The sequence below is a fragment of the Petaurus breviceps genome, unplaced genomic scaffold (assembly GCF_028583685.1).
Source record: "Petaurus breviceps papuanus isolate PSGF00001 unplaced genomic scaffold, PetGlider_PUasm1.0 139, whole genome shotgun sequence".
In the NCBI taxonomy this organism is placed as follows: domain Eukaryota; kingdom Metazoa; phylum Chordata; class Mammalia; order Diprotodontia; family Petauridae; genus Petaurus; species Petaurus breviceps.
In genome coordinates this window covers 5,613,210-5,637,990 of record NW_027185697.1, presented here as the reverse complement: position 1 = coordinate 5,637,990, position 24,781 = coordinate 5,613,210, and the positions used below count along the sequence as shown (strand labels likewise).

At 35.0% G+C, this 24,781-nt stretch overlaps 1 long non-coding RNA gene across 1 annotated transcript in view; it reads left to right on the top strand.

Moving 5' to 3' along the window:
* LOC138146005 (uncharacterized) overlaps window positions 1-24,781 on the top strand; it is a 99,649-nt gene that overhangs the window by 21,092 nt on the left and 53,776 nt on the right. Inside the window, exon 2 of the long non-coding RNA XR_011164361.1 lies at window positions 5,157-5,232. This is a non-coding gene — a long non-coding RNA (uncharacterized lncRNA). The remainder of the gene's footprint in view (window positions 1-5,156; window positions 5,233-24,781) is intronic.

Below are 24,781 nucleotides of genomic sequence, written 5' to 3'. Positions count from 1 at the left end.
TACTCACTGCACTACCTGGCCACCCCAGTGATGATATTATTTCAAATGTCATAGCTTTATAAAGCTTAAAGTACACACACACACACACAAACACACACACATACACTCACATACATATATATATAATTGTATCATTACTATTCCTCTTATTCTATCAATCATAGATTAAACATTATAATAATAATATTCAGCATGGTGATCTATAAACCCTTAAATATGAATAAATAATGACAGCATAGTCACTTGTCATAGGTGTTTCTATCTGAAGTTTGTTGAATAGAATACTGAGTACTATAACTGCCATTTCTTGTTCATATTCTGTTCTTGTTCTTTTTTTATCATCATCATCCTCATCCTCATCATCAACATCATTTCTCATTGTCTTTTTATCTCTAGCATGCATCAAAGAGCCTGGGACACAGCACATATTTAATAAACGTGTCTTGAATTAAATATTAGCAAGGAAAGTACTTTGGAAACCATATAGCACAGTTCAGATACTTTGTTGCTATTAACAATAGAGGGTCCTTTTAGCATCCACTGTATTTCAGATGTAGAATGTTTTCTGGTAATTATAATGAAGACAGGATTTCATCTTTGTCTTTGTAATGATGAGGGATTAATCTGAGATTCTGTGCAATTCTGTGATAGCCATAGACTGGAATTTAGTGAAGAAAAAAAAATAGGTTACAGTGTAGTAACTGGGGGGTGCTTTTCCATAAGGCATTGAAATATAGAGAAATCTGACAACAAATTTATGATAACATATAGAAACAAATAATCTTAACATGGTGTTTAAAAGGATAATTACTTTGTAGAGAAAGATATGAAATTATTTCCTTTCTCCCTTTTTCAGTTTTACCCTTGAAGAGTTCCTCACTGGCTTATGAATTTTCATTGTCTGTAATTGGTGTCCCATTACTTTTCTCCAAAATGGACCACATGTTCTATACTCTGAGTTACCCCCCCCCCTTGCCTGCACCATAATTTCTCCATACAAACAAATGGATATATCTCAAAATGTGAATTTCCTTTTTAACACTATTTGCTCCAGGATATATTTTTCAATTTATTCCCTGGAAATAAAAATGACTAATTTGAGATGATTTAGCCTTTACATCCTTTCCTCCATAAGCTCATTCCTAGAAAGACTGCTTCTTTTCTTCATCCTTCCATCACTACCTCCTTCTCCTTCCTTCCTTCCTTCCTTCCTTCCTTCCTTCTTTCCTTCCTTCCTTCCTTCCTTCCTTCCTTCCTTCCTTCCTTCCTTCCCTCCCTCCTTTCCTCCCTCCCTCCTTTCTTCCCTCCCTATCTACTTAGCTTCCTCTTTCTCTGTCTCTTTCTCTCTATTTCTCCTCTCTCTCAATCATAAGATTAGTGCATTTAGAACAGGAAGTGAGTTCTAAGATAATCTACTTCAAACTCTTCATTTTGCTAATGTGTAACTGGAATCCCAAACAGAGAATGTGATTTGCCCAAGACCATGTGAGAGTTAAGTGGCTGAGATGGAGTTTTATCCTTGGTACACTTATTCCAAGGCAGAGAGCTGGTACAGTGGATAGAGTCGCAGGCCTGGATTCAGGAAGACACATCATCCTGTGTTCAAATGTGGTCTTAAAAACTTACTAGCTGTGTAACTCTGTGAAAGTCATTTAATCCTGTTTACCTCAATTTCTTCCTATATCTTTGCCAGGAGCACCCCAAATGGCATCACAAAGGCTTGGACAGAAATGAAAACGATTGAACAACAATATACTCTTTTGTTTTGTTTTTGTTTTTATTTTTTTGTTCTTTATTAATTTGTTTATTTATTTTTTAGTTTGTAAGATTCAGTTCCACAATTTACTTGAGTTTAAAATTATCTCCCCCCCCCCACCATGGCAGTATACAAGGAAGTTTAGGATCTGCAAATTCTTTCATAGCAGACATTAGTCATGTTATAAAGAAGGATTGTATTGGATGGAATGAACAATGGGAAAGAGGAAAAAAAAACAAAGAAGGAAATGAAAGAGAGCAGGTAGTTTGTTTCAATCTGTATTCAAACTCTGTTCTTTCTAGTTCTTTCTCTGAATGTCGACATCTCTCTCCATCATGAATCTTTTGGAGTTGACTTATAACCCTGAATTGTTGAAAAGAGTCAAGTCTATCAAAGTTAGTTGTTATACATACATGGGGTCTGGAATTGACAATAAAATACTCTTATTCCCTTATATAATTATTTTTATTTTTATTCATCATATATGCTACCTTAAATTTAATAATATGATGTTACATCAAATAATCACTATCGTTCTCTGGGGTGCATCTCAAAGAGAATTTAACAAGGATGCATCCATATGCATAGAAGATCAGTCTGTGCCTAGCTTATGGCCATTGCTGCTGTTATAAGGATGAGTTTAGCAATTGTGGTCCCTAGGAACAATGACAAAATACCTAAAAGAAAGTAGACTATGTTAGTTCCATGACAATAATGATGATGTAGATTTTCTTTTCCCTTGAAAAGAAAACTACTTAGAATATCTATGATGCATTGGTATAGGCAGCTACAATAGAAAGAAGGTGATAAGATGACTTTTGGAGTTCTCCTTAAGTTATAGGATGCATAGCACCTTCTTTTCTGATTACCTAGGAAATGTACACTGAAGATATTTTCTGCAGTTTGTTGTGGACAATCTTCAAAATATAAGAAATCGGTTCATTAGATTAGCATTTTTTGTTGTTTCCAAGAAGCTCTATCAACATTGACCAGTTTCAGTGACTGTTACATGAGGCTCATGGGCACTGTTATCATGTCTCTTTTACAAAGGAAGACAGTAATCAATCACATAGATTCTGTTTGAAGAGGCAGATGAGCAAGCAGACTCTCTCACTTTAGATGTTTCATTTGGGACTTAAGTACTCAATTTACTGAAAATAGTTAAATCTCATGGAAGAGCTAAGAGAGTCCTCCTCATACATCACTCCTACCCTCTCAGCAGCCATAGATATTGATGAAATAGAGATGGCTATTCTCATCACCAAAATCCTTGGGAGTATCAAGTGGTTTAGTTATCAGAAACTGACGGGGTTTCATTAATGGAAAAAACATAAAGAAGATGAATAACATGTATTTTGCTATGATACCCTAAGGAAAACTAGGATTTTGTATAAATGGTATACATACACACTCTCTCTCTCATAATATAAATATATTATATGAAATATGAAATATATATTATAAAAAATTTAAATATGAACATATTGGATAAATTACTCTATAAATGTACTAAATCATATACAAGATAAATATATAACATATAAAATTAATTGTATACAATTATAATTTTGTCTTTATTGGATTGTGAGCTCCTTGTGATTATGGACTATCTTTTGTTATTAATTGTTTAATACTTAGAACACTGAATACACTAAATGTTTAGTAAATCATTTTATTATTAGAGATGAGGAAATAGTTCGAGAAAAGTTGAAAGATTTAACCAAGATCATAAGATAGTTAGAGTCAGAAGTGAAATTTTCACCCAGTTTATCCAATTTTAAATGAACTATTCTTTCCATTATAACTTGCTGTCTTTTTTTCAAATAAATGTTTGTTGACTAGAATTAAAACAAAATGAATGAACTGCCTTTTAGGGAAGGGGCTGTGAATGGGAGAGGAAGAGAGAGACAGCGAGATAGACAGAGAGAGAGAGAGACAGAGAGAGTGAGAGAGACAGAGAGACAGAGAAGAGACAGAGAGAGACAGAGACAGAGACAGAGATAGAGACAGAGAGACGGAGAGAGAGACAGAGAGAGAGAGAGAGAGACAGAGAGACAGAGAGAGACAGAGAGAGATGAGAGGTGGGGACTTGAGAATTCTGGTCTGTACCCAATTATTCCTTGCTTCCTTATCCTCTACTTGAATCACACAGCTTTAAATAAGTCATCTGAGGGTAATGTTCTTAGCTCAAGTTTCCTTAACACCCAATTCTGCTTTACATTCTCAAGCATATAGGTAATTGTTAGAATGTGAAGTTAAGTTGGGCATTCATTACTCGAGCTGGGAGACATGAAGTTAAACTGTCATAAATTCACAAGGACCCTGAATTTTCCTTTGTCCTACTCAAATCCATCCTGTATACCTGTTCTTTCTTGAATATGGGAAACAAATATTTTGAAGCTTCCTTTTTGGAAATATTCACTGGATATCCCAATTCTAGACAGATCACTATTTTGAAGATACACTAAGGACCAAGGGGAGATGTCAACTTATTGTTCAAGTTGGGTGTTGGAATATTTCTATCTATCTATCTATCTATCTATCTATCTATCTATCTATCTATCTATCTATCTGTCTGTCTGTCTGTCTGTCTGTCTGTCTGTCTGTCTGTCTGTCTGTGTGTCTGTCTATCTATCTATCTACAGAAAGAGAGAGAGAGAAAAAGAGGGAGAGAGAGAGAGACTGAATTAGGATCCCAGATATTACATACAAGTGAGCTTGGTTGTTTGGTCACTGTCCTTTGTTCCTGATGAGGACAAAAGAATCATGTTATAGTGTGCTTGACTGTGACTTATCAGACTAATACAACCTCAGAAAGCTCAACCACAAAAGGGGGGCAAATAGTCTATTTGAACATTTATAGTGGATTCTCTCAGTTTGTGCATTTGGTGTTTATTTTGAGCTACTTCAGCTGTGCTTTACTCATACAACACAGCACCTTCGCTGATAAGGGCATTCCATGATGGATGGTACCTCCCATGTCACACAATCAATTCAAAAGTTCTTAAGAGAGACCTTGAGAGTGCCTTTTTTTGCTTTTTCTGACCAGAATGTGAGTGCTTGCTCTGTGTGACTTTTAAACAAAATAGTGATTTTGGCAAACCTACTTTTGGAATTTGAGCAATGTAGAAAGTCCATAACATTTGTGCTCTCTATAATAGTTTGGATACTTGGTAGTTTAGTTCAAGAAAGGAACTCAGTGTTTGGTACCTTATCATGTCAGGTGATCTTTATAATCTTCCTAAGACAATTCAAATGGAAGCAATCTAGTTTCCTGCCAAGGCACTGGTACACTGTCTAAGTTTCACAAGCACACTGCAATGAGGTCAGCACAGTGGCTCTGAAGAGCTTTAGTTTGGTAAGAAGTCTAATACCTCTCCTCTCAAACACTTTCTTTCAGAGCCTCTCAAATACTGAACTAGCTCTGGCAATGCTTTTGTCATACTCAGTATCAATGTGGAAAGTACATTACCAAGGTAAGTCAACTTGCCCATAGGATTCATACTTGTCCATTTGTATTTCTTGAAGCATGTTATCTATGTTCTTTTTTTTGTTTATGTCTTTTGGGCAACCCCAAAATACTTAAATTATCTCTCCTTGACTTATTCTAAATCAGCTGTTTTTCAAATGAGACATTTCATTTCACATATACTTCTATATTTTCATTCTTTTGGCTTTGTTTGATTGTTTTCTGATGTCTCATGGAGTCATTAGCTTTCATTGGCCCAATCTAATTTGTAATAAAATAGTTTCGTCAGGTGGCTTTTGTACCTTTTCTTCCATTTCACCAATTCTACTTGTAACAGAGTTTTCCTCTTCAGAAGATTAAAAAAAATAATTTTTAGTTTTTCATATACAGCTTTATAAGATTTTGAATTCTATTTTTTTTCTCCTATCCCCCCTCAAATTAAGATGCTATACAATCTGATATAGGCTATGTAAGTACAATTATGTTAAACATATTTCCATATTAGTCATGCTATGAAAGAAGAATCAAAATGAAAGGAAAAAAATCACAAGAAAAAAAAAGGAGAAAATAGTATTCTCAAATCTACACTCAACCTCCACAGTTCGTTCTCTGGATGTGGACAGGATTTTCCATCAATAACTCTTGGAAATGTCTTAGATCATTGCATCACTGAGAAGAGCTACATCTATGACAATTGGTCATTGCAGAATCTTGCTGTTACTATGCACAATTATCTCCGGGTTCTTACTTCACTCAACATCAGTTCATGCAAGTTTTTCCAAGATTTGCTGAAATCTGCCTGCTCATCTTTTCTTAGTCAACAGTAGTGTTCCATTACATTCCTGTACCACAACTTGTTCAGCCATTCACCAACTTATGGGCATCCCCTCAATTTCCTATGCTTGACCAACACAAAAAGACGTGCTATAAATATGCTTCTACATGTGAGTCATTTTCTGTTTTCCAAGATCTCTTTAGGACACAGACATCGTGATGGTTCTATTGGATCAAAGGGTATGCAAAGTTTGGTTATACTTTGGCATTGTTCCAAATTACTCTTCAGAATGTTTTTTTTTTTCAGTTCACAACTCCACCAACAGTGCATTACTCTTCTAATTTTCGCACATCATCTTCAACATTTAACATTTTGCTGTTTGTCCTGTTAGCCAATCTGATAGATGTGAGATTGTATTTCAGAGTAATTTGAATTTGAATTTCTCTAATCAATAGTGATTTAGAGATTTTTTTTATATGACTAAATAGCTTTAATATCCTATCTGAAAACTGCCTCATATCCTTTGGCCATTTATCAACTGGGCAATTCCTTACAATCTTATAAATTTGACTCAGTTCTCTATATATTTTAGACATGAGGTTTTTATCAGAGACACTGACAGCAAAAATTATTTTGTTCAGCTTCCTGCTTCTTTTCTAATCTCGGGTATGTTGGCTTTGTGTTTTTTTAATTATTATTTTTTAAATTTAATTAAATCAAAATTACCCATTTTGCATTTTTATTATCTCTATCTCTTGTTTGGTCATGATATTTTTTTCTTCTCCATCAATATGACAGGTAAACTATTCTTTGCTCACCCAATTTGCTTATACTATCACCTTTCATGTCTAAATCATGTAAGATCTTGGTCCATGTCTAGTCTTTTCCCTGCTATTTTTCAGTTTTCGCAGCAGTTTTTGCCAAATAATGACTTTTTTTCTGAAGCTGAAATTTTTGGGCTTATCAAAGAGTACATTATTATAGATATTGTCCTGTGTCTCTTCTGTATTTAATCTATTTCTCTGATCCACCAGTGTATTACTTAGCCATTACTAAGTAGTCTCATTGATTGTTAGATATAATAAGACTAGGCCACTTTCCATTGCATTTCTTTTCCTTAGTTCCCTTGATATTCTGAATATATTTTTCTTCTGCATAAATTTGGTTATTAGTTATTCTACTTCTGTGAATTTTTTTCATGGTTTTATTGGGATAAAACTGAATAAGTAAATAAAAGTAGAATTGCTCAGCCTACCCATAAGCAACTGATATTTTTCTAAAAATTTAGTTCTGATTTTGTGTGTGTGAAAAGTGTTTTTTAATTGTGTTCATATGGTTGCTGGGCTTCTCTTGGTGGGTAGACTCCAAAAGATTTTATATTGTGTACAGTTATTTAAAATGTATTTTCTCTTTTTATCTTTTGCTGCTGAACTTTATTAGTAGTATAAAAATGTCAAATTTGTGGGTTTTTTTTTTTGTGGGTTTATTTTCTTACCTGAAACTTTGGTAATGTTGTTAATTATTTAAAATAGTTTTTTAGTTGATTCTCTTAAGTATACTACCGTATTATCTGCAAAATGTGATAGCTTTATCTTTCCATTGCCCATTCTAATTCATTTAATGTATTTTTCTTCTCATACTTTGTAAGAAAATATTGAATTACAGTGGTGATAAAAGACATTCTTGTTTCATCCATGATCTTATTGGAAATACTTCCATCTTAATCCCATTACATATAATGTTTCTATTAGATGATACTTAAAACTTTAAGGAAAACTCCATTTATTCATATGCTTTCTAGTGTTTTTAAAGGGAATGTGTGCCATGTTTTGTCAAAATCTTTTTATGCATCTATTGAGATAGTCATAACATTGCTATTAATTTAATTATTGTTTAGTTTTAGGGTTTTTTTGGGGGGGTTATAGTTATTTGTTATATTTTTCCTAATATTGAACCAGCCCTGAATTCCTGGTATAAATCCCCCCTGGTTATAGTGCATTATCCTTGTGATAAGTTGCTGTAATATCTGCTAATATTTTATTTAAAATTTTTGCATCTATATACATTGGGGAATTTGGTCTTAACTTTCTCTGTTTCAGCTATTCTCAGTTTACATATCAGCACCATATTTGTATCATATGAAAATAATTTAGCAAGACTCCCTTTTTTGCTTATTTTTTGACTACTTTATATAGTATTGTAATTAATCTTTCTAAAATGTTTTGTAGATTTCACTTGTAATTTCTTATGGCCTTCAATTTTTTTAGGGAGTTCATTGATGGCTTGTTCATTTTCTTTTTCTGAAATGGAATTATTTGAGTATTTTATTATCTTTTCCATTCATCTAGGCAATTTGCATATTTTTAAAATACATATTCATCCATTTTACTTAAATATATATTTATTTGCATACATTTGGGCAAAATAGTTCCTAATTACTTTTTTTAATTTCCTCTTCACTGGTGGTGAATTCACAATTTTCATTTTTGATACGGGTAGTTTGATTTTCTTCTTTCCTTTTTGAAATGAGATTACCAAAGGTTTATCCACTTTATTGGCTTCTTCACAAAACCAGCTCTTTATTTAATTTTAATTTCATTAATTTCTCCTTTGATTTTCAGGATTTCTAATTTGGTATTTAAACTGTGTAATTTATAATTTGTTCTTTTTCTAGCTTTTTTAGTTGCTTGTCCAATTCATTGGTCTCGTCTATCTCTCTTTTTTATTCATATAAACTCTTAGAGATATTACATTTCCCCTAAGAACTGCCTTGGATGCATCCCATAAATTTTGCCATCTCTCCTCATTATTGGTAACCTCTTGGATGAAGTTTTTGATTCTTTCTATGATTTATTGTTTAATGCATTCATTCTTTAGGATTAGATTATTTCATTTCCAATTAATTTTTACCATATCTTATTATGACAATTTATTACATGTAATATTTGTTTCACCATGATCTGAAAAGAATTAATTTAACATGTCTCTTTTTCAGCCCTGGATTGTGAGATTATTATGCCATAGTACATAGTTGATTTTTGTGTAGGTACCATGTACCACTGAGAAAATGTATATTCCATTCTGCTTCCATTCAGTTTTCTCCTGACATCTACCATATCTAACTTTTCTAAATTTCCATTCAGCTCCTCATCTTCTTTTTATTTTGGGGTTAGAATTTCTAGTCGTGAGAGGAGGAAGTCGACGTCCCCCAGTAGAATAGTTTTACTGTGTATTTCTTCCTGTAACTCCCTTAACTTCTCCCCTAAGGATTTGAATGCTATACCACCTGGTTTATATATGTTTAATATTGATATTGCTTTATTTACTATGATAGCTTTTAGCAGGAAATTATTTCCTTCTTTATCTCTTTTAAGTATATATATATATATATATATATATATATATATATATATATATATTTATTTTTTTTTTCCTTGTCTGATATCAGGATTGCTACCCCTGATTTTCTTTTTTTGTTGTTATTTTATTATCCTTCTCTGAAACATATTGGCCAGTATTGCTGGGTAGTTAATTTTTGGTTGTAATTTAAACTCCTTTGCCTTCCAGAATGTCATGTTACAGGCACGCTGATCCTTCAATGTAGAAGCAATTAGGTCTTGCATAATCCTTACTGTGGTTCCATGATGCGTAATTTGTTTCTCTTTGACTACTTGCAGCATTTTCTAGTTGACTTGATCATTTTAGAATTTAGCTATGATATTTTATGGCATTTTCATTTTTGGGATTTCTTTGAATAGATGACTGGTGGATTATTCTAATGAATATATTTTCTCTCTGTTTCTAGGACCTCAGGGCTGTTTTCCTTGATTTTTTTTTTTTGGGGGGGGGATGTTTTCCACGCTGCTACATTTTTTGTTTGTTTGTTTGTTTGTTTGTTTCATAATGGCTTTCAGGCAGACCAATTGGGCTTAAATTACCTCACCTGGGTCAATTTTTCAGGGCATTTATGTTTTTCTAATGACATTTCACATTTTCTTCTAAATTTTCATTCTTTGATTTTTTTCACTGATTTTTAAGAATCATTAGCTTCCAAGTGCTCAATTTTTTTTTCAGGAAATTATGTGCCCCTTTTAGCCATCTGTTGACTCTCTTTTTAAAATTTTATTGTATCACTCTCATTTCTTTCCTCAATTTTTCCTCTACCTCACTTATTTTTTTTATTTTTAATTTTTTTTTATTTCTAGTTTTCAACATTCATTTCCACAAGATTTTGAGTTACAAATTTTCTCCAACTTCTCTCAAACCTTCCACCCCAAGATAGCTAGCCAACTGTAAATCCCTTCCCCCAATCTGTTCTCTCTTATATCCTCCACCATTGCTCCCCCCCAACTGTCTAGTAGGGCAAGATGGATTTCTATAGCCCATTAACTGAATATCTTATTTCTCAGTTGCATGTAAAAAAAAATTGACATTTGTTTTTAAAACTTTGGTTACCAGATTCTTTCACTTCTTCCCTCCTCACCCAGCCACAGGAATGACAAGCAATTGTAAAAATGTAGGTTGTACATGTGTAGTTATGAAAAAATAACTAAATAAATAAATTCCATACTAACTATTTTGTGAAAGACTATATTTCCATACATCCTACCCCCCCCCACTTATTCTATTTTCTCCTTTGATCCTGTCCCTTTTCAAGTGTTTGCTTCTGACTACACTCTTCCCCAACCTTCCCTACCTTCTATCATCATCCCTCTTATCCTTTTCGCCCTACTTTCCTGTAGGGTAAGATACCCATTTCAGTGTGTATGTCATTCCTTGCTTAAGCCAAATTCAATGAGAGTAAAGTTGACTATTTCACTTTTATCTTCCTGCTCTTCCCCTACATTGTAACAGTTTTTTTCCTTGTCTCTTTTATGTAAGATAAACTACCCTATTCTAACTCCCCTTTTCTCCTTCTGCCAATATATTCCTCTATCACCTCTTAATTTTATTTTTTAGATATCATATCTTCATATTCAACTCATCCTGTATCCTTTGTGTAATTATACACGTACACACATATATACACACTCACACATATATTTACACACATGCACCTCATATACATGCATGTATACATATGCATAGATGTACATATATAGACACATATGTTATACAACATAAACACACATATACATATACATGCATACATACATATATATATTCCCTTCAACTATCTTCATACTGAGAAAGGTCTCATGGGTTATATTTATAATTTTTCAATGTAGGAATGTAAATAGTTCAACTTTAATAAGGTCCTTATCATTTCCTTATGTTTACATTCTCATGCTTTTCTTGCTCCTTGTATTTAAAAATTAAATTTTTTTGTTCAGCTCTGATTTTTCATCAATAATGCTTGAAATTCATCTATTTCATTGAAGGACCATATTTTCCGCTGAAGTATTATACTCAGTTTTTCTGGGTCGGTGATTCTTGGTTTTAATCCTAGCTCCTTTGACCTCCAGAATATCATATTCAAATTCCTTCTATCCCTTAATGTAGAAGTTTCTAGATCTTGTTTTGTACTGATTGTGTTTCTACAATACTCAAATTGTTTATTTCTGATTGCTTGTAATATATTCTACTTCACTTGGCAACACTGGAATTTGGCTATAATATTCCTAGGAGTTTTCTTTTGGGGATCATTTTCAAGATGCGATTGGTGAATTCATTCAATTTCTATTTTGCCCTCTGGTTCTACAATATCTGGGCAATTTTTCTTCAGAATTTCTTGAAGGGTAATTTCTAGGCTCTTTGTAAATTTAATTTTTATTTTTTAAATTAAAATTTACTTGTATTTTTTAATAACATTATTCATTTCCACAAGATTTTTGAGTTACAAATTTTCTTCCCGTCTTTCCCCTACCCACCACTCCAAAACAGTGATCCCACTGTATACTCCCTCCTCCAACCTGCTCTCTCCTACATCCTCCCCCATACCCCCTCTGACTTTCCAGTAGTGCAAGATGGACTATTATAACCCAGAACCTGTATATCTTATTTCCCATTTGCATGTAAAAATAATAACAATGTTCTTTCAAACATTTGATTTTAAAACTATGAATTACAGATTATTTCCCTTCCTCCATTGTCACCCATCCTTACTAGGAAGATAAGCAATTCAGTATAGGATGTACATGTGTAGCTACAAAAAAAACAAAAATTGTTTCAATAGTGGATATATTGTGAAAGCCTGAATATATTTCCCTCCATCCTATCCCAACCCTGACTTGTTCTATTTTCTACTTTGACCTGTCCCTTTTCAAAAGTGGGTGCTTCCAACTTCTCTACCCTCCAACCTGCCATCTGTTCCATCATCCCCACTCTCATCCCCTTTCCCCCCTACTCTCCTGTAGGTCAAGATACCCTATTTATTGTGTATGTCATTCCCTGCCTGAGCCAAATTAAATGAGAATAAGTTTGACTCATTCACTTATGCCTTCCTGTTCTTCCCCTCCATTGTAACAGCTTTCCATTGCCTCTTCTGTATTAAATAATTTACCCCATTCTGTCTCTCCCCATCTCCTCTCATTATTTTCATCTCTCACCTCTCAATTTTGCCTTTTAAGTATCATTCCTTCCTATTCAATTGGTCCTGTACCCTCTGTCTCTGTATACCTGTACACATACATACATACACTCACATATGTATTCATATGCCCATATACACTCCTATATAGACATATATATGTATGTATGCATATATATGCACATATGTATGTATGTATGTATATATATACAAACGCATACGCACATTTATATTTCCTTCAACTTATATTCATACTGAGAAAAGTTTCATAAATTACAATGATCATTTTTCTGTTTAGGAATGTAAGTATTTCAACTCTGATAAGTTCTTTATGATTTCTTTTCCCTTTTTACCTCCTTATGCTTCTCTTGCTCTTTGTATCTGAATGTGAAATTTTCTATTTGGCTCAGGGTTTTTCATCAAGAATGCTTGAAAGTTTTTTATTTGGTTGAATGACCAAAATTTCCCCTGAAACATGATACTAAATTTTGCTGAGTAGGTGATTCTTGGTTTTAATCCCAGCTCCTTTGACCTCTGGAATACCATATTCCAAGCCCTCAGTCTCTCAATGTAGAAGCTGCCACATCCTGTATTTGATTGTGTTTCCACAATATTCAAATTTTTTCTTCTTGGCTGCTTGTAATATTTTCTCCTTGATCTGCGAATTCCACAACCTGGCTATAATATTCCTAGGACTTTTTCTTTTTGCGATCTTTTGTAGGAGGTGATTGATGGATTATTTCAACCTCTATTTTGCCCTCTGGTTCTAAAACATGAGGGCAATTTTCCTTGAGAATTTCTTGAAGGATAATTTCTAGGTTCTTTTTCTTGATCATGGCTTTTAGGTAGTCCAATAATTTTTAAATTCTCTCTCCTGGATCTATTTTCTACATCAGTGTTTTTTTTCCAAAAGAAATATTTCACATTGCTTTCTATTTTATTTGTATTTGTTTGGATCTGTTTAATAGTATCATGATTTGTCATAGAATCACTGCTTCCATTTTCTCCAATGTAATTCTGAAGGAATTATTCTCTTCAGTGAACTTGTGAAATTCTTTTTCCATCTGAAAAATTCAGCTTTTTAATGCATTCTTCTCTCATTGGCCTTTTGAGCCTGGTTTGCCATTGAGTTAGTCTATTTTCTTAAGGTTTTATTTTCTTCAGTCAAATCATCAAATGAAAACAGCTGTTGGCAAGTGTGTGACTGATGATAAAAAGAAATAATTTGGTAAAGATGAATTCCCACATGAAGAGTCCCCAATACTGATGAAGTCATAGTTACCACTCCTTCCAAAAGAGAAGCTTTCTGACTACTTTCACTCCAGGTCTCCATCAGAAATATTTCTATTCATTTTTATTCACTTTTCCCCATGATTATAGTTTATGAGTGTACTCCATTATTTTAGTTCTTTTTTGTTCTTTGCATTTTATCAAAGTTACTTTCCATTATTTTACCCATTGTACTAAGTTGACTTATAGAAATTCATTAAATTAATGTATCAATACTTATTCAGCTATTTTCCTATTGTGAGATATGTTGGCTTTTTCTCCTTCTTTTTTTGAAATTATATATTATATTCTTGGGTTCATGACTCCATAGCTGAAAAGGACCTAAGAGATCATTTATTTAAAATTTCTTACTTTATACCTGATAAAACTGCTGAGGAATAGCATAGCATATTAGTGGTGGGGCACAGTACATAACAGTATACTTGATCTTGAATTAGAGAACAAGCGTTCAAATCCTAGCTCTTCACTTACTGCCTTTGTAATCTTGAATGATTTATTTTAACCATGCTAGACACAAGTTTATAATTATTTCCTATAATCTTAGGTTGCATTCCTCATCTGTAAAATAAAATTGTTGAATTAGAAGGTCTTGTGGATCCCTCCCAAAGCTAAATTCATGATACTATCAGCTTGATACAAGACCATCTTTGGAAACATATATTATTTTATGGCCCTGGAGAGTCAGCTAATCTTTAAGGATCATGAGTAAGATCTCTAATATTGTAAAATTTTAAAACTATCTACACTGATGGAGGGAATCTCCTCCCTGAGAATTCCCTATTCCAATGAAAATCACAGATATCATAGGGAAAATAACATCAATATTGAAACTACTGTGAAAAACTTTCAATGATCACAACATTTAAAAATAGTAATGCCATCCATTCCTTCTACTTGGGGAAAATGAATTCCCTGAAAGTCATTTTCTTTATGTTTACACTAGTGGCATGATTGAGTGAATGAATGTATTATTGATAGGATTATTGAATGAGCATAACTTCTAAGGAAACTCAAGCCAGAGTGATCATAATAGCTTATGTTTGTGTATTATTTTGTAAATACCAAGTGCTTTAAAATACATAGTGAAACACAGTCAAGATGGAGAAATACAGGAACTCACCCGAACTCTCCTAAATTTCCCTCCAAATCACTTCAAAATAATACCTCAAATTGTATTATGAAGTGATGGAGTCAACCAGAATGAAACAATCTTCAAGCCAAAGAAAAATTAAGGGGTTGGCAGGAAAGTTCTGTCAAACGAGAGTAATGGTCAGTGTTAAACAAAAGTACAGAACATGTTTCAACAATGCCAGCAGCAGGCAATAGAGGTGGCAGTGGCACTGTGGCTACAGCTGCTGTGCAGTACTGCTTCTGCAGCTCCTGGCCTGCAGATTATAGGGGGAATAAGCAACCATTTAGAGCATAATTGCTTTAAATTTGACCTGCTTGGATCTGGGTCACCATCTTGGGTGGTGGCCCTAGGTTGAGGACCACTAGCATGCCAGAGCTTGTGGTGGATGCAGAGAGGACATCCTCCTCATAAGTCTGGCAACAGCTGCTCAAAACCCCAGAAATTTGGGACACACCTCTCTCTAGTCTGGAAGCAGAGTTCTACCATGGCAAAGAGCTCAAAAGTCAGATGATTGTCTGGCAATATGAGCAAGCAAAGGAAGCAAAGCAAACACAGCAATCCAACTTTGGATACCTTTTTTGGGGGACAAAGATGACCAAGACATGGAATATGAGGATGATAAAGTCAGAAGTCCTACACCAAAACATCCAAAAATATGAATTGATCATAGTCCATAAAGGAGCTTAAGAAGGATTTTGAAAATCAAATAAGAGAAGTAGAGGGAAAATTGGGAAGAGAAATGAAAATGATGTAAGAAAATCAGGAAAAGAGAGTCAACAATCTGACTTAAGAAAATAACACCTTAAAAATAGACTAACTCAATAGGCAAAATAGGCTCAAAAAGCCAATGAGGAGAAGAATGCCTTAAAAAGCCTAATTTGCCAGATGGAAAATGAATCTCAAAAGCTCACTGAAGAGAATCATTCCTTCAGAATTAGATTAGAGCAAATGGAAGCTAGAGACTTTATGGGAAATCAGGATACAATTAAACAGATCCAAACAAATAAAAAAAATAGAAGGGAATGTGAAATATCTCATTGGGAAAACCACTGATCTGGAAAATAGATCCAGGAGAGATCACATAAAATATTAGTGGACTACCTGAAAAACATAATTAAAAAAATAAACAAAAAACTAGAATGCATCCCTTAAGAATTTCTCAAGGAAAATTGCCTTCATGTTTTATAACCAGAGGACAAAACAGAGGTTGAAAGAATCCACCAATCTTCTTTTAAAAAAGATCCCAAAAAGAAAACTCCCAGGAATATTATTGCCTACAAGCAGCCAAGAAGAAACAATTCAAAAGTTGTGGAAACACAATCAGGATAACACAGGATGTGGCAACTTCTTCATTGAGGGATCGAAGGCCTTGGAATATGATATTCCAGAGGTCAAACGAACTGGGATTAAAACCAAGAATCACCTACCCAGCCAAACTTATTATCATGTTTCAGGGGAAATTTTGGTCATTCAATGTAATAGAAAACTTTCAAGCATTCTTGATGAAAAAACCAGAGCTGACCAGAAAATTTGATATTCAGATATAAGAAGTAAGAGAAGCATGAGAAGGTATACAGGGAAACAAAATGATTAGGAACTTATCAAAGTTGAACAATTTGCATTCCTGGATGGAAAAATTTTAATTGAAATTTATGAAACTTTTGTCAGTATGAGAATAGTTGAAGTCAATACAAATGTATATATATATACACACACATACATATATGCACACACATACATGTCTATATAGGAGGATATATGGGCATATGTGTGTATATATATATGTGTGTGTGTGTGTGTGTGTGTGTGTGTGTGTGTGTGTGTGTGCAGGTATATATACACAGAGGGCACAGGAACAATTGAATAGGAAGGGATGATACTTAAAAGGTGAAACTGAGAGGTGAGAGAAAAATATAATGAGAGGACATGGGGAGAGACAGAATGGGGTAAATTATCTCGTATTAAAGAAGCAATGGAAAATTTTATAATGGAGCAGAACAGGAAGGCAAAAGGGAATGAGTCAATCTCACTCTCTTTGAATTTTGCATACAGAGGGAATGACATACACACTAAATATGTTATCTTGCCCTACAGGAGAGTGGGGGGTGGAAGGGGATTAGAAGGGGGATGATGGACCTGAGGGCAGGTTGGAGGGGGGAAGGTTATAAGCACACACCTTTCAAAAAGGAGAGGGTCAAAGTAGAGAATAGAATGAGTAGGGGTCAGGATAGGATGGAGGCATAAAATCAGTCTTTCACAATATATCCACTATGAAAAAGTTTTGCATAGCTACACATGTATAACCTATATTAAATTGCTTATCTTCCCAGTAAGGTGGGTGACAAGGGATGGAGTGAAAGATTCTGGAATTCAAAGTTTAAAAATATTATTGTTAATAATTTACATGTAACTGTGAAATAAGATATACAGGCACTGGGGTATAGAGTTCCATCTTGCCCTACTGGAAAGTTAGAGGGGGAATAGGGAAGGATATATGAGAGAGCAGATTGTCGCTGGGAATATACAATGGGATCACTGTTTTGGGATGGTGGGTGGAGGAAAGACGGGGAGAAAATTTGTAACTAAAAATCTTGTGGAAATGAATTATGTAACCTAAAAATAAACAAAAAAAATTATTAAAAATAGGTTGTTGCATTTTTGTTGTTGTTTTGATTTTCCAGAGCAATTCTTCAGCCTCTGAAGTCCCTTTTAGTCTTCCATCTCTCATCTTCTTGATCTTGACCAAATATGACAGGGAAAATATGATGTGGATTCAATTTTCTTCTTGTGGTTGCCTGTTGGTTCACTCCACTCCTCCATTTAATAAACTATGGGTACTGCCCCTTGCTTTTAGGAACAAATACACAGTCATCTCTGCTCTTTAAAGACCTAACAATCATGTTTCAGCCTGCCTTTCTAAGTGTATAGTACATTATTCTCTTTTACTTACTCAACATAACAGCCAAACTACTTGGTTTGCTGTTCCTATAACACATAATCCCATTTCTCATATGTGTATTTTTACATAGCCTGACTGTTTTCCTGGAATACATTTCCTCCTCATCTATTCCTTATAGAATCATAATTTCCCTATAGAAAGTTTGTCCCTATGATCAAGCTGGCAGTTACTTTTCCAATATTTATATTACTATAATTATAGTTTATTTTTTTTTGTATATGTACAGGTTGCCCTCCTACTAGAATGTAACATCTATGAGCGTAGGAAGTCTTTTGTCATTACATCTTTGTTCTCAGTAGCCATGACAATTTCTGGCAAATAGTTATTATTTAATAAACATTAGTGAAATCAGCATGTGAAACTCAATCTTGTCCATGCTGTCCTCAAAGTCCCAGGATTCTCATGTTTCCAATGGTTCTCTTACTAGTCCTTCCTTCACACCAATTCTGCTCAAGTAGTCAACATACATTTATGTTTCTATTCTGTGCCAGGTACTGGGGTGTAGCAGCAAGCACCCCAAGCGTCCTCAGGATTTGCAGCTACCACAGGTTCTTGGATCTGCTTTGTTAAAGGAAAGCAACTCAAAATGGGTTAACAAGCTTACTTTAATCAGTCAGACATATATCGTTTACCTTGTTCAGGAGAAAAGGTCAGCACCCTGAACCTCAAAGTATACAGGCATAATTATCAAGACAGAAACATCAAGTAGACAGATTTCCAAACTGTCCAACCATTACATTCATACCCAGTCAACATCTGGGTTTCCACATTCTGGGTTTTTCAAAGCCCGGGGACTCTCAACAACGGCTTCCCAGAATTCAGATCAAATCACAGAACACTTCTCAAAGTGAGCCCCCAAAACAAAGCTACACATCAGGGCTTATATAGCCTTCTCCTGGCTCAAGAGAATGTAACAACCTTATTGACCCACTGGCCAATTAAAAAGTATCTACTGAAAAACAAGCCTCCCTCCCCAGGCTTCTGGTGCACTTTAGCCTAGGGGCAGGGAAGATCTTTAAAATTTACATTCGCATTACATGGGGATACAAATGCAAAGACCAAGACAATTCCTACTCATAATATCATCCATCTAGAGCTTAAAGGAAATGGATACCCTTAGGGACAAGCCCTTCACTGTACACATGAGCAAACTAAGGTGAAGAGAGGCTGATACTTGATGAAGGTTGTGTAGCTAGTAAGTATCTGAGGTGGGATTTGATCTCTTATCTTCCTCAATACATTTCCAGGGTTCTAACCATTGTTTCATGCTGCCTTTTGAAAGTTTTAATTCTTTTCTTGGAAAACAAACAAACCAAAAAAAAATCTGCTCCCAACCAATTGTCATTTCAAAAAGGAATCAATAAACTTATTGGCACTATTTAGTTCAATTCAGTTCACATCTATTGAGTTACTAGTATAATGAAGGCATTATATTAGGCACAAGGAAGAGAGAGACAGACAGACAGAGAGAGAGACAGACAGAGAGAGAGAGAAACAGAGACAGAGAGAGAAACAGAGAGACAGAGACACAGAGAGAGACAGAGACAGAGAGATGAAAAGAGACAGAGAGAGACAGAGAGAGAGAATATTTTCAAGAATCTTGCATTCCATTGAACACACAGTCATGCATAAATAGCTGAGAATAGCTTCTCAAACCCATTTCCTCCAGATAGGGAAGGGATGGAATGTCATGACCACATAACCAGTCAAACAATGCACTGGGTCAGATGGCTTTGGGACTAGCCTCAAATAAGCGTGGTAGACAGTAGAATGAAAATTGGAAATGGAACCAGAGGACCTGGTTCAAATCACTTTTCTGTCACCAACTCTCTCTGTGACTCAGGGCAGATGGCATGACTTATCTGGACCTCATTTTCATCTTCTAAAAAATATCACTATGAACGTAATCATATCTATGATTACATACATGTGTATGCCTGCATTTATATGTATATATTGTGTACACATATTCACACATATACATAGATATAATGCATATAAATATGCATGTATTATGTATTTACGCATACTGTGATCCTATGAAAGTTAACAAAGCTTACCCCTAAGTTAACAACAAGAGGAGAATTGGGAATGAAGTTAGAGGATAGTACTAATTAATTCATAAATGAACATTTAAGTGAAGTAGTAATTGATGTGATTTTGCCCTTTAACCTGAAATGGAAGGCTATTTATCTTCCCCCCCCCATCAATATAAAATAAAATAATTGTGCAATTGGTAAGAAATTACTTCAAGAGAAACTAATTTGAGTGTCTTTTAAGTCTGTGGTTCAATCAACTGGATTAATAATGATAGAATATCAGGATTAAGTGTGTAGGGGTGGTATTTAATAAAGTCAGTGTTTGTTAAGCAGGTCAGTGCACTAAAAACATAAAATATTGTACTGTGACTAATGACTATAAAGAGGATAGGAAGAAAAGGAAATAATGTTGAGAAACAGGGGGCCCTGAGAAAGAGAGGAATAGTGTGAGTAGAGTGGGGGGATGAAACCTAGGGCTAGGCAGTCTGTAATAAGAACCATGAAATGTTTTATGTCCTAAGTCACTGGTCTGTAACTTGTTCTAGTTGGTAGTGACTGGAAAGACCTCTTGTCTCCAATCTGGTCAATGTCAGTGGTCTCAGTTCACTTCTTCTAGGCCATGGGACCATGATCATTGTTGACAACAACTATAAGTCTGGCAAGTGGCCTTGGCAAAAATGGTCAAGATCAATGGACTTCTAGGTTCATTCTAGGATAGGTCAGTGAGGCAGAAACTGCACTCTACTTTCTAAACTTTTCTTGTCAGCAATTAATGGAATACTCTAGTGCTCACAAGTTTCTTCATGGTTTCAGACAGAAGATATCAATCAATTAATCAATCAGTCTGAAATCATCTATTAAGCAACTACTATTTGTCAGGAACTGTACAAAATACTTGAGATACAAGGAAGACAAAAGCAGTTCCTGCCCTCAAAGAATTTACATTCTAATGGAAGAAATTATGTTTATGTAAACTGGTATATACAAAACACATATATACAAGGTGATTTAGGAGGGGAAAACTCTGATAGTTGGTTGGAAAGAGCTCTAGCCAGCATTCCTGGAGAATAAGTTGACCCAGCTAGTTTAGGGTATTGGTTTCACATGAAGACCAACATGGGTTTGTACTTATAAACTGATCCCCTAATAGAATATGAATTTTTTAAACATTTTTTGTCTTTACATCTCTAGTGTCAAGAATACATACACAAAGCAGGAACTCAGTTGAAGTTTGTTTAATTAAATGAAAAGAATACCTGCATAGCATATAAAGGGAGAAAACAAAAATCTGATTAACTACTCTGGATAGTTTAAATTGGGGAATAGATGATATTTGATGAAATTGAATCCAATATTTATCTGATCTTAACCTATATTAAGAAAAGCCAAGTTTTCAAGAGCAAAGTGGTAATAGTTCCTCCATACTCTGCTATGATTATGTTCTACCTAGAGCACTGAATTCAATTTTGGGAAACCCAGTTTATGAGGACACTGATAGACAGAACAGCATGGGGAAAAGGGTGAAAAGGTTGTTGACAGGCTTTGAATCCATATGACTTGAAAACTGCTTGAAATTACTGAGGATATTTAGCCAGAGGAGAAGAGAATTGTGGGGGAGCACCATTGTTGCCTTTGAGTATTTAAAAGGCTGAAACAGGGAAGTTGAATTTGTCTTATTCTTTTTAGCCCAAGATGGCAAAATCTATAGCAATAAGTTGAAGTCACAAAGGAGAGAATGGAGACTTGATTTCAAGAAAACATCAAGGACTGTTGATGTATATGCTATCTGTCCTATATATAAAAACCTTTATGAGGGTTATCTATGCATTCATTGAGGCCATTACCTATGAGGTTATTCACAGGAAGCAAGCAGATATTTAGAGATGGACCGTATCCTTTCAATAGAAATATTGTACTAGAGGGGTTCATTGTTGTTGTTGCTATTGCTGCTGCTGCCGCTGTTGTTGTTATTTTGGGGGGTATGGTGATAAGGTCTTCAAAAATACTTATTCTGAAAAGCTCAGAATAAGCCATCTCCCAAAGAGCAATAGAAAGACACATGAGAGATAGTAGATTTTAAAGGTGATCAAGCACTTTCTTATCAACAATCTGTGAAGCAGGCAGTATAAATTTTACCACTATTTCTACTCAGTATCAGATATTTCAAGTGACTTTCCCATGGTCATGGATTTAGTAACCATCAGGACTGAGATTTAAATCAAGGATTAAGATTTAAATCTATTATATTGTCATCATGTTTCACTATATCACACTGTCTAAACATATGGGTTGATTCTCAATTCTTGACTTTATTTTATCTTCCTACAAGGGCCCAACATTTCAGAAAAGATCTTTATTAGATACCAGATGCATCAAGTGGCTATTGGTTTATTTTTACTTTTTATTTTTGTTTTTTGAAACTAAGTCTCTTTCATCTAGGTTCTAAGTGCAGTGGCCATTCGTGGTCCTAATGCACTGCAGATCAAAACAAGTTTTAACCTGGTCTACTACCAGCTTAGGGCAGCTAGATAGTGCAGCAGATAGAGTGCTGGGTTTAGAATCTGGAACACTTACCTTCATGAGTGTAGGTTTAATGAAATATAAGATCTTTCCTGTCCATTAATAGGCCTAGGTGACCACCTGTTCCTTTTTTCCACGGAACAAAGAACTATATTCCCAAATCTAAAAGTACACAGGTATTTCAACCATGGATTTCTTGCTGCTTTGAACTCCAGTCCACGTCACAGCTCTGACACATCCTGTGTCAGACAGAACTCATCAGGTGAAAACAATATCTGTTCTCTAAGCTTTATATTGCCTTGGGGAAGGAACTTGCCTAAAGAGAAGCTTGCTTAGGGGGAGGTTTGCTTATAGGAAGGCTTTCCCACCTTTGGGCATTGAGCCAAATAGGCACAAAGTCACTTGGGTTGTGATGCCTTCTGGATCTGATCCTATTCGTTGAAAACAATATATACTGGTAGATTATTTTACTTTGGGACTCACTCATGGGAAGAATATGTCTTTGTGATTTAGCCACAGGAGACTCTGGGTAGCCAATATTAAGGATCCACCCCCAAATCTCACCATGTGTACCCAGATGTTGGTGTTTCCTGGTCTGTTGATTAGGTATCTTTTACTTTGTTTAGTCAGTTGGGGTGCTGTCTATTGGATTCTTTTTTGGATACTCACTTCTTTCTACTTATCTGTCTGCATTGTTTAATTAAAATAAAATCATTATCAACTTTAAAGTTGTCTTTCTTTTAGAAAAACAGATCAAAGAACCTCTGTTAGCAGCCTTCCTGTGTGCTGCTGTTATTGGTCCTACACCCCCAAAGCAGCTGCTAGTAGCATCCCCTGTACAATGAGTTAAAATCCAGCCTAAGGGAATTACTTGTGTGACCCTGGGCAAGTCACTTCACCTTTATTGCCTCAGTTCCTCAAGGGTAAAATGAGGTAAAGAAGAAAAAAGCAAAATACTCCAGTACCTTTGCCAAGAAAATCCCAAAGTTGAGTCAGTTACAACTTAACAACAAAAGCCTTTTGCCCTTCTTAAATAGCTTGATGGCTTTCCATTTGTTGAGGCTTGCCATATTAGTTCCCAGACTTAATGAAGACAACCATGAGTCCTATGGCAGCTCAGAACTCCAAAGTTCCTGTAAACCACCAGCCTCAGACTCCCCACAGCCAGTATTATTGGTGTGAATCACCCTGATGAGAAGGGTTATTAGATTAGATTGATAATCTATCCCAATTGCTCAAAAATAGTCACAATCAAGGTGAGGGTTATTGAAAATTTGTTTCAGGGTAAAGATGTTAGAGGGCACTAATAGCACTTTGCTATCCTTTAGTTTCTTAGGAAAGTAAAGAAAAAAGAATTTAGCACCTATTTGGCAAGAAAGCTTACTTGAAAAAGGAATCTACTATTTAGCCAGCCAGAGTGGTCATCATCCCTTGATGCCTTCTCCACTTTCGTCACTACCATTACTCTTCATCCAATGAAGTCAAGTTTTGTGCCACTTAACCTATGTGCTGAAAAAACCTGAATATGTGTTTGTATTCACACTCATACATATATATGTGGATATAGGTGTATTTATATGTGTATATGTATATTTAGTTCAGGTAAAGGGGACCCATAATCCATCCGTATCTAGCAGATGAATACAGCATGCTTTAGGACTGCACTGTCTGCTTGTCCATGGCTTGAAGATGCCAACCACAGGCAGAAGTATTGAATAAATGTCACCATCATTTCCATCCCCTTCCCATACCGTTGACAAGTGACAGCATTTTACGATCTAAATGAGCATACTCAAGGCAGCCTCGACAACATGCTCTTCTTTGAAGCTCAGAAAAGTCAACAGTTCTAATTAGAAAGCCCTGATTTAAGGTTTACTCCATAAGGTGACCAACAGTCTATTTCCTTTCCTTTCCTTTCTTTTCTGGTGGGCCTGAGACAGTCAGTCCCTTCATCTCAATTCCTACATCACCTTGGTGTTCGATAAATGCTATTTCGAAAGGCAACTAATTATATGTTCGTGTTCTCTTCCTCCTTAAATTAATTCACATTTAAGGTCATAGACTTAGAGCCAGAATGGAATTTTGAGATCATATCACCCAAATCCACCATTTTATAGATGACTAAGTCAAGGCTAGAGAGGTAAAATGATTTGCCTAATGCCATATGGTAAATGACAGAGACAAGTTTTGAACTAAGGTCCTTATACCTCAATTCAATGCTATTTCTGTTGTACTGCCTGTGGAAATATAATGTGTTCTAGCAGAATGTAATGTCCTTGAAAACACTGTTTTTGTATCTTCCTTCCTTCCTT